A 10094-nucleotide genomic window follows, 5' to 3' on the forward strand; every position below is an offset into this window, starting at 1 on the left:
CCTCTGGGATTCGATCCAACCCCATCAGAAAGTGCTCTTGGCATTCAGTGGTTGATAAAAGATGACACTTTCAGCTTTAACATCAGCTTGAAGGATCAGCCCTCAACCCATTGTGGTTGTTTGTCATCGCCTCTCTTTATGATCCACTCTGATTCATTGCCCCCTTCAGCCTAAGTGGAAAACGTATCCTTCAAGAGCTTTGTCACAGAGGCATCGAATGGGATGACCCACTCCCAGAAGATGTAAAGCCACGGTGGGAGGAATGGATAAAGGGTCTTCTCAAGCTAAATCACTCACATGACTTCCATAACATTAACAGAGTAGAACTACACCATTTTTCAGATGCCAGCTGCATTGGATATGGTGCATGTTCCTATCTCAGTGTGATGGCCCACTAAGGCCCACACATGTAACAGCATATGGGTTGTGTGTGTGGGTTGGTAGTGTTGGGGAGTTTATATGGTTTTAAATGTTTAAATGTAGCTCAATGAGCTTATAGGTATAGACATAAATAAAGACACCAGTGAATATGAAACCATACACACTTATAGGATGTAGGTAGCTCTCTTGTAGCTCTCTTTGTAACACGTGTAACACTGTTCATACCTTGTGCCAACGGTTTAGCATTTTTAGAACATGTACTTTTCTATGCTAGGAGGGCACACCAGCAAGAAGAGTCAGACCATAGGTAGGGACAGTGGTAGCATTTTATTGAGCTTACCCAGATCTGTTTTCCTGCCTTCTGTGTTTGTTCCCCAGGAGCCATGTCTGCAGCATGGGTCAGTGGGGGGTGCTTAAGAGGGAGTGCGGGTTTACTGAGCCTGTCTTTATAGACCTTCTTGGAATTCTGGGAAATGTGGGCTAGACTATCTGGAACCTTTCTAGGGGGTGAACCAGAGGTATTCAGAGAGTTGTGTGTTATGTGTAACTGTATGTACCTTTCTTGTTTTTATGCCTAACATGGAAGTATTATGTTGGGTATTGGGAATGTGATGTGAGATGGGAAATGGCTTTATTGAGCTATGAGTGTCTGTTAGTCTTTGTTGAGGGGGAATGTATTTGGTGAATTGTGTATGGTCTCACCCATGTTGTTAAAAGTGGCCATGTTGCCATGTGTTAAAAAGCTTTTGGTTATTTGTCTGGCCAGAATGTATGTGTCCCCATAAGGGATAATAAATGTATAAATTGACTCTCCTTGTTGTGCTCCGTTTCCTTCGGTCACACCCTGACACTCAGGTATGAAAATGACAAGGATGAAATCCTTTGCAGTCTCGAGATGGGAAAGGCAAAGGTTGCTCCCTCAAATGTCACAAGTATCCCAAGATTGGAACTCGCGGAGGCAGTGGTTTCTGCAAAAGCAAGTGTCGTGTTAAAGGGTGAGCTTGACATGAAAATAGATCAAGAATTCTTCTGGACTGATTCGCAAGTTGTACTCGGGTATATCAACAATGATGCTTGTAGGTTCCACATATTTGTTGCAAACCGTGTTCAACTGATCAGAGATAATAGTGATCCTAATCAATGGCATTATGCGGACACCTCGGAAAACCCAGCCGATCACGCATCTCGAGGTCTTCATGCTTCAGACATTCACTCAACGAACTGGCTGCGAGGACCAAAATTTCTCTGGGAGCGTGAATTACAAATAACACCTGCAGTAAGTCCAGCAGAAGTAAGTCCAGCAGACTTACTTGTTGGTGATCCTGAAGTAAATACAATTCAGGTTCTTGTAACTGAGACCAATAATTGCAATGACATCCTCAAGCATCTGAGTCTGTTTTCCTCATGGACAACACTTGTAAAGGTGGTTGCAAGAATCAAGAGACTATGGTCTAAACAAAAACAGCATAGTGAACATGTAATTGTAGAAGAGCGTAAGAAGGCTGCAGAGACCGTGATTAGGATTGTTCAACAGCAAGCCTTTCCTCAGGAGATAAAAATGCTTCAAGGCAAAAGGGAACTTCCAAACCCAAGCTCTCTCTTCAATCCTAATCCTATCAGCAAATGGCTGAACTACCTAGAGAACGTCTTGAAGCCTCATCACCTTTCACGTATAGTGGCATTTATTATCAAAAAAGCCCGCAAAGAATAAAAAAGATATGGACTTATTTTCACATGTCTGTACTCTAGAGCTGTCCATATTGAGATGCTTGAAGATTTGTCGACAGACTCGTTCATCAACACATTGAGATGCTTCATCAGTCTCAGAGGAGCTGTTAGACAACTTCGTTGTGACCAAGGCCATCTTCATTGGCGCCAGAAATGAATTTAAGGAAGCACTTAAACAGTGTGACACCAAACTACTGGAAATCTTTCTGACTGAAAGGCAGTGCGAATTTGTCTTTAATTCCCCCTCTGCCAGCCACGCAGGTGGTGTGTGGGAACGGCAAATTAGAACCATTAGAAACGTGCTAAATGCTACCTTTGCACAGTGCCCAGGTCGACTTGATGACGCTTCTCTCAGAACACTGTTCTATGAAGCCATGGCTATCGTTAACAGCCGTCCACTAACAGTAGATGGAATAAATGATCCTCAAGCGATGGAACCCTTAACGCCAAATCATCTCATCACGATGAAATTGAAAGTTGCCCTTCCTCCCCCTGGAGTATTTGTTAAGGAGGATTTGTATGCCACAAAGAGATGGAGGAGAGTTCAGTATCTCATTGAACAATTCTGGTGTCGTTGGAAAAGGGAGTATCTACTCAACATATCCACAAGACAAAATTGGCACTTACCTCAGCGCAACCTCAAAGTCGATGACATTGTCATTATTAAAGATGACAACCTCCAGAGAAATCATTGGCAACTAGGACGGGTGGTGGAGACTGTTCAAGAAAGTCCAAGTAGGAGAACAAAAGCCTCACAGAAAACAAGCTCTTCAATCTAAACCTTCAGTTATTGAGAGGCCTATACAAAAATTTGTACTTCTCCTTGAGAATTGATTCAAGCAAACACACTGCTTGATTGTTTGTGATGTACAGTTCACCTGTATACCTCTGATAGTTTAATGTGAGTCATTTATTAGAGTCAAGAAATCCTGTACAACTCATTTAGTTCGTTTGTGTATTCTTTCATTCACTGTAGCAGGATTTGGTGGGAGTGTAAATGACAGCCTTACAGTGCCTTGCAAAAGTATTCACCCCCTTGGATTTTTCCCTATTTTACTACATTACAACCTGTATGTATTTTCTTTTTTATCTGAATTGAATGTGATGCATCTGCACAAAATAGTCTACGTTTTAGAAGTGAAATGAGAAAAAATATATGTATATAAAGAATATGAAAAAAAAAACTGAAAATTGGCATGTGCATATGTATTCACCCCCTTTGTTATGAAGCCCCTAAAAAGTTCTGGTGCAACCAATTACCTTCAGAAGTCACATGCTTAGTGAAATGAAGGCCACCTGTGTGCAATCTAAGTGTCACATGATCTGTCAAATCAAATCAAATCAAAGTTTAATTGTATAGCGCTTTTCACAACACATGTTGTCACAAGGCGCTTTACAGGATTTACAAGGTTAAAATATCTGTCAGTATATACACAAGTGAGTTCTTCGGCACGAGTTCAATGTATGCACGTTGCTCCAGAGTTGGTAAAAACACGAGAACAAACTAATTATTTGTTATATTCTTTGTTGACATTTGTGGAAGATATTTTACTGTAGTTTGCTTCGTTTTTTGTGTTGTTGTACGTCAAATGTAAAGACTGCCATTGAGAGGTGTGTGGAAGATAGGCTGCTAGCAGACAAAGATCAAACTTAGCGCCCTTGGAAGCACAAGGAGGTAGGAAGAAAACATTGTGTATTAATCCAAACGAGACAATGACAAAGGGAAATTGTCATTATTATTTTATTTTCAGTAAGAGCTGTAACTCATAACATAAAAGGTTAAATTCATGTCCAAGTTTGCTACACATTATCTGTAAAATATAGTACTAGAGCATTTGTTTTTTTTGCATCCATTTTGTAGTTTTCACGGTGTCAAAATGTCGGTGGCGAAAGGAGGAGAGGAATAAAGATACACCAGTCGAAGCTCCGAGCATTGTTTGTGTGATTAACCCAGTGGTTCTCAAACTTTTTCTATCATTCCCCACCTCAGAAGAAGGGGAAATTCCACGCCCCACGAACGGATGGCGAACGTAATTTGTTGACGGGGAGTGGGTGGCGAACATGATTTGTTGATGGGGGCGGCGCCGAACGTTTTAAACATCCGGGGCTTATGAAAACCGAACAGGCATTAAAACGACAGGCTTAAGCCTGGTTTATACTTGACGCGTTGCGAGCGAAAATGACATAATCGATGTGGCTCCGCTGTCAATTCGCGAGGTCGTGCACCTCTCGAATTTTGTAACTTCGTGCGCGCCGTGCCTCAGCGCAATGAACAAAGTCATGTTTGCTGGGTTCATACACCTTTACAAGTTGGAATTAAAGCACTTGTACGTCATTTAAAAGGTCCATTTCAATCATTCCCAGCATGTTAAACTTAAATAAGTTAAATATTTATACATATACTCGAAATGATTCGAAATAATTCGCTTTTTTATCACATTATTTAATGGTTGTTTATTTTCAAAATGCCCAATCTTAATGTCTTCACGTTCTCTCATGTTTCGTCCTGGAATTACAACGTAATACAAGAGAACTGTTCAGTCAGACAGATAATTGTTGTGAAACGAAGTAGTTACAATTTCAAGCATTTTCAAGTACTTTAGCCTAAATTTCAGCACTTTCAAACCTGAAACACAAAGCAACATAAAAATTCGTCAGGTAATTCCCCTGTTTTTGAGAGGTGTTTCTTTATACTACCACATATCGTTTTGGAGAACACTGCACGCGGAAAGTATAAACGCTTCCACCGTTCGTGCAGCGTCGCGCGAGGTGGGTGGAGTCACGCGCTACGGTCACTCACGAAAGTATAAACCAGGCTTAAACAGGCGTTTAGAAAGGTTCATTTCTTCCAATTGCTTGCGCCCCACCTGCAATACCCATGCGCCCCACTAGTGGGGCGCGCCCCACACTTTGAGAAACGCTGGATTAACCCAAGTGGTCCGCTACAGTAATTATTGTCTTTAAGGTCCACTTTAAAACTCTCCTCTTTAAACTATACATATGCCAACAAAAACAATCACATTTAAGTATTTTAATCCCCAGGTAAAGTTGAAATGTGACATCATATTGAGATCAAGACATACATGTTTTTACATTCTTCAATACTGATGTACCCTGAACTCTATGTAAAATAACCATGTCAAACAGAAAATCTAAAACAGCACATTTTCTGTACTAAATTTACTTTAATTTACTCTATTCCTTAGCACTTGCTGCTCTCATTGATCTTCATAAATATATTTTTTTCCAAATCATGGCTGTACTGGGTGACAGAAGCAGCAGGTTTGGCAGTGCTGGGTCCATCTCCATAACAGACACAGCACAGCAAACACACTCAAAGTAAAGCAAAGAACAGAGGCGTGCAGTGATTGTATTTTTGTTTGACAAGCACCAAAACCCGGTGGATATTCATTGTCAAAATATAGTAGTAAAGTGCCTCTGCACGTTTTTCACCACACAACCAGGGTTGCCAACTCTCACATTGAGCGTGAGACACACGCATTTGACTGTCTTCACACGCTCTCACGCCACACTTCCGATATCTCACGCTGAAAAAAAAGCTCTACATCTGTTTCAATGAGTTACTAGTTCGCCAACCACTGGTGAGCGATCGCTTTAGCCCCCCCCCCCCCCCCCCCCCAGTCCACAAAAAAAAGCGGTAAATTTATTTTATCTCTTAGGTTAGTTTATCACCGTTTAGCAGTTTTACACACCAAAGTATTAGCATTTATGCTAGCGGAGTTTGAAGACTCAAGCTACTGTTGTGGTGGATGAAGTACACAAACCACGTACTTGAGTAAAAGTACAAACACACACCACCCCCCTAAATCGTTGGCAAAAAAGTTGGCAACCCTGACACAGCACTCATAACAGAGCAGGCACATAGGATTGCCTTCGGGGTATGTGTACATATTTATCTGTCCAGTCGTTATTATATTTTCTGTTTTCTGTATCAATCTTACGTCTCTTCTTTGACGGCGCCATGAGTGAGTCTGTTTTGGAAACCATGGAAACGTGCCGTAAAGTGCCACATGGTGTCGTAAAATGTTGCAAATAAGTGTTATGTATAAAATGTTATTTATTATATATATATATATATATATATATATATATATATATATATATATATATATATATATAAATGTTATTTATTTTTATGGCAGTTTATCAAATATTTTTTATTATTTATGGGGAGATGGGCCGCGGGCCGGTACAAATTCATTAAAGGGCCGGTTCTGGCCCGCGGGCCGCCAGTTGATTAGTCCTGGGCTAGTGTGTTGGGTGAAGCTGTTTCTTTTGAACTACAATTAAATCTTAATTTACTACACTCTGCTGAGTTGTGCGCCATAGTCAGTACAATGGTGATACTTCGACATAATTATTCACATCTTCTATTAATCCCAGTTATATTTTTAATTTCTGCCAACATCTCATCATTTTAATGTCATGCTGATCTAATGGTATCACTTTTTACCGTCTTCCAATTCTAAAATTACACTATAGCAACAACCTTCTGGTGCTTGCAAACAGTTTGCCTTGAAACAGCACAACCCAAAGAAAATATACCCTTTATTTCTATTGGCTGTACTTTTCTCCTGCCTATAAATTAACTAAATAAGGATCATGTGAAGTCTCCCAAGCATTTGGGATATGGTTTGAACACAGTGTAAGAGGGCTATGCCTTTGTGGAGCATTTCAGAAGGGAAAATGACAAAAAAAGGAGTAGTCACGCAGGGATAATGACTTTCATTATGAAGTCACAGTAAGTGGTTAACACATGAGAGCAGTGTGACACTGAACTGCTGTAGGCCTTGGCAAGTGTCCACTGAACCTTCTTTCCTGGGCATTGCTAGACCTCCGCTTCATTCTTCTAACAGTTTATCATGCCTGTACCTGAACATTCTCACAGGTACAGATTTATCAAGACAACCTCTGATTAATACCTCCAGGCAAGGTCAAAAAAAGGTCTTGGTGGGATGAAAAATGTATACATCCATAGCCAAATCTCAGGCATTTCTTACTGAACATGCTAAACTAAAGGATGGCTTCAAATGCCTTTAACTGACTGCAACTATAAAGGGGGAACCAGGAAGCTCCTGGTGGTGAATAAAAAATAAGGAACTTTTGGTATACTGTATCTTTGATTTATCTGGCTTTTGTGTATGCAAAGAAAATCATGGCAAAATATCATCATTAGCTCAGGATGATTGACAATTACTTCACAAACACATTGCACACATATTGGTGAGAAATTACTCAATTCGCTCTAATCAACAAGCAGTTGTTTTCAGATTTATGGTGTCATAAAATAGAACTCCTTTGAATAATGTGAAAAAACTTAATGAATGAGAATGAATAGGGAGACAATCTTACACAGTATCCAAGCTCACATCAGACATACTATGGAATTCCTTTTCAAGTTTAGTACTTAGATTAATTCTGTCACTCACTTCTGAGAGCATTCTCTTTCCCAAAATCCATGCTTTGAAGTCAGCAGGCAACTGGCGTCCAGACGGCAATGGCCAAAAGCCATATCCGAAGCTGTGGGGATGTTTCTGACATTCCCTCCCTCTCATAACAGTGGGCTGTGTTTTTTTTAGTTATTGCTCTTTGGCTGACACAAAGAGAACTAGACAGACCAATGATAAATGCCAAACCACCGGCATCAAAGAGACTTCCAGTTTTAAAGAGGCCGCCACACTAGACATTAATGAAGCTACAGGTCTGCTGTAGAAGTCATTTCTCCAATAATTTAAATTACAAAACTTTTCTGAAATATGTTTGGTATTTCACTGGGACACTTTCCACAACAATATGGGTATTTCATGTGAATTTAATGAACAAAATGTACCCACATATTATTATATTATATTATTATCAAAATTGTGCTGCGGTGTATATTCTCCAGAGGTTTCATTTTTGGATCAATCAATCTCTGAAGCAGGTTCGTTCTGTTATGTGTGAAACCGAAAGTAGAAAAAAGATACCACCTACATATTTCATTTGCATACTGCAGTGCATATGTCACTAGTCATAACTGCAAACACTCGCTGAACCTAAATAGCTTTCTCCTGATACGATGAAAAGCTTAGCAATTTTAGTCTAAAAACATACCTCTCTAAAAAACTGAATATAACACTGTTATGCCATTTTTGAATAACATGCCAGACAGACCTTACTTGTACTTGACAGAGAATAGGAACTACAGTGGACTCACAATATTTTGTTACTGATAATATAATTAAAAAATAATATCATCATTAGCTCATTATAAAATTATAAAATGGATATGCAGTGAGTAGAAGTAATGTAAAATAATCAGTTCTAGTGGTATTACAAAATCTCTTCCATGACTACAATAGACATATATATAATTGTAAATTCAATTTTAAACTGGGACAGGTCTGCATAGCTGAACTGAATAATTATGTTAGAATAGACTGTGTAACTATTTGTAACTGACCAGACTGGTTCATCACTAGACTGGTTCAAAAAGTATGGTGCTCCTTGAACTATGAACTACAAAATACTTTTATTAATATTAGACTCTTTACACAGATTAAATTATTTGTGCTATTTTCACTATTCACATTTCATAATGATTTAATAATTAAATAAGATTATTAAATGATTATCTGCTTAATTTATTTCCTTGAGAACCAAAGCCATATACATCCTGTTTGAATCAGTCATCACTTATAATATGAAATATGATCTTTAAAAAGTCATCACTTATGTGCAAAAGACTGGGGATTTTGACAGGAAACCACATCACTTCCTGTACATCAGTGGCAATAGTCTTTACAAACTACAGAAAGGGACATGTCAAGTGTACCATGCAGTTACTAGGTCATTAGTATTAGTGCAGTAAAACAATTAAAACAATTAGGCTATCTGATGTTAATACTGATTTTTTTTCACAACTAATTTTTTTACCTAAATAATGATCTACCTTCTTTTTAAGCTTTCTTTTGTCATTATATCTCCACTTCTTTGCTGGCATAAACAGGAGACAACAGGCTGCCGCATTTGTCTCCCAACATGTGGCACATCTGGATTCACGCCTTAATCATTACTTACTTTTTATGGTCTACTTTTGGTAACCATGGAAACTGGTGTAGAGTTTGGCAGAGTGCCTTTTAAGGAAGAAAGAGAAAAGGCAGAGAGGGGAGAGATGTGAGGGAGGGGGGGATGTGAGCTCTCAGGAGTTGGCCTATATCCAATGTAATCATGGTGCAGAACTGAAATGAGGCCTTTGGCAGCACACCAGGTTTCTGAGAACAAAGATGTGAGGCTCCAATGTAGGCGGCAGAGCCTGCTTGGCATCCCTTACCATTTCCCAGCAGCCCTTGCCATGGCTGCCTGCCAGCCTGCCTCCTCCTCCCTCTCCTGCTGGGACTGCAAAGAGGATCTGAATAAAGACACTTGTTTTTATCCAGGCTCCTCTTCTCTGCTCCAATGACATCACCTCTGCAGCCTCCAACCACCCAGTGCACTCTCTCTCTCTCTCTCTCTCTCTCTCAGGACCTCCATTTTAACTGCATTTCTCCATTTTATAAATACTGTATGATGGCACAATACTAAACTCTGATTTTTGCTATTTGTCTTGTCTATCATAAGTGGTATGATGGAATCAGTTTATATAATTGCCAAAAAGAAAAAGTTTGTTCTGTTTAAATATATACATAAATATGTTTTCAGAGTTTTGTAAGCTGATGAACAAATATAGAAATTCCAAATATGTTAACACAAGTTAAATATTTTGTTTTTATACATTGAAAAGATATTAAGGAGTTTCAGAATAAATACAGATTTTAGAAAAGAAACTAGCCATTACGAGATTTGATTTTAAAAGAAATACTGTAAACAGGATGTGGCTTGTCAGTAGGGGTATCCTGGTAAGCACCTAGTTGCCATGGTTACCCTTTCCTGAAAAAGAAACTGTAGCCAATCAAGAAGATAGTAAGGAGATCTTACACACAACC

This window comes from Brachyhypopomus gauderio, chromosome 15 (genome assembly GCF_052324685.1).
Source record: "Brachyhypopomus gauderio isolate BG-103 chromosome 15, BGAUD_0.2, whole genome shotgun sequence".
NCBI lineage: Eukaryota > Metazoa > Chordata > Actinopteri > Gymnotiformes > Hypopomidae > Brachyhypopomus > Brachyhypopomus gauderio.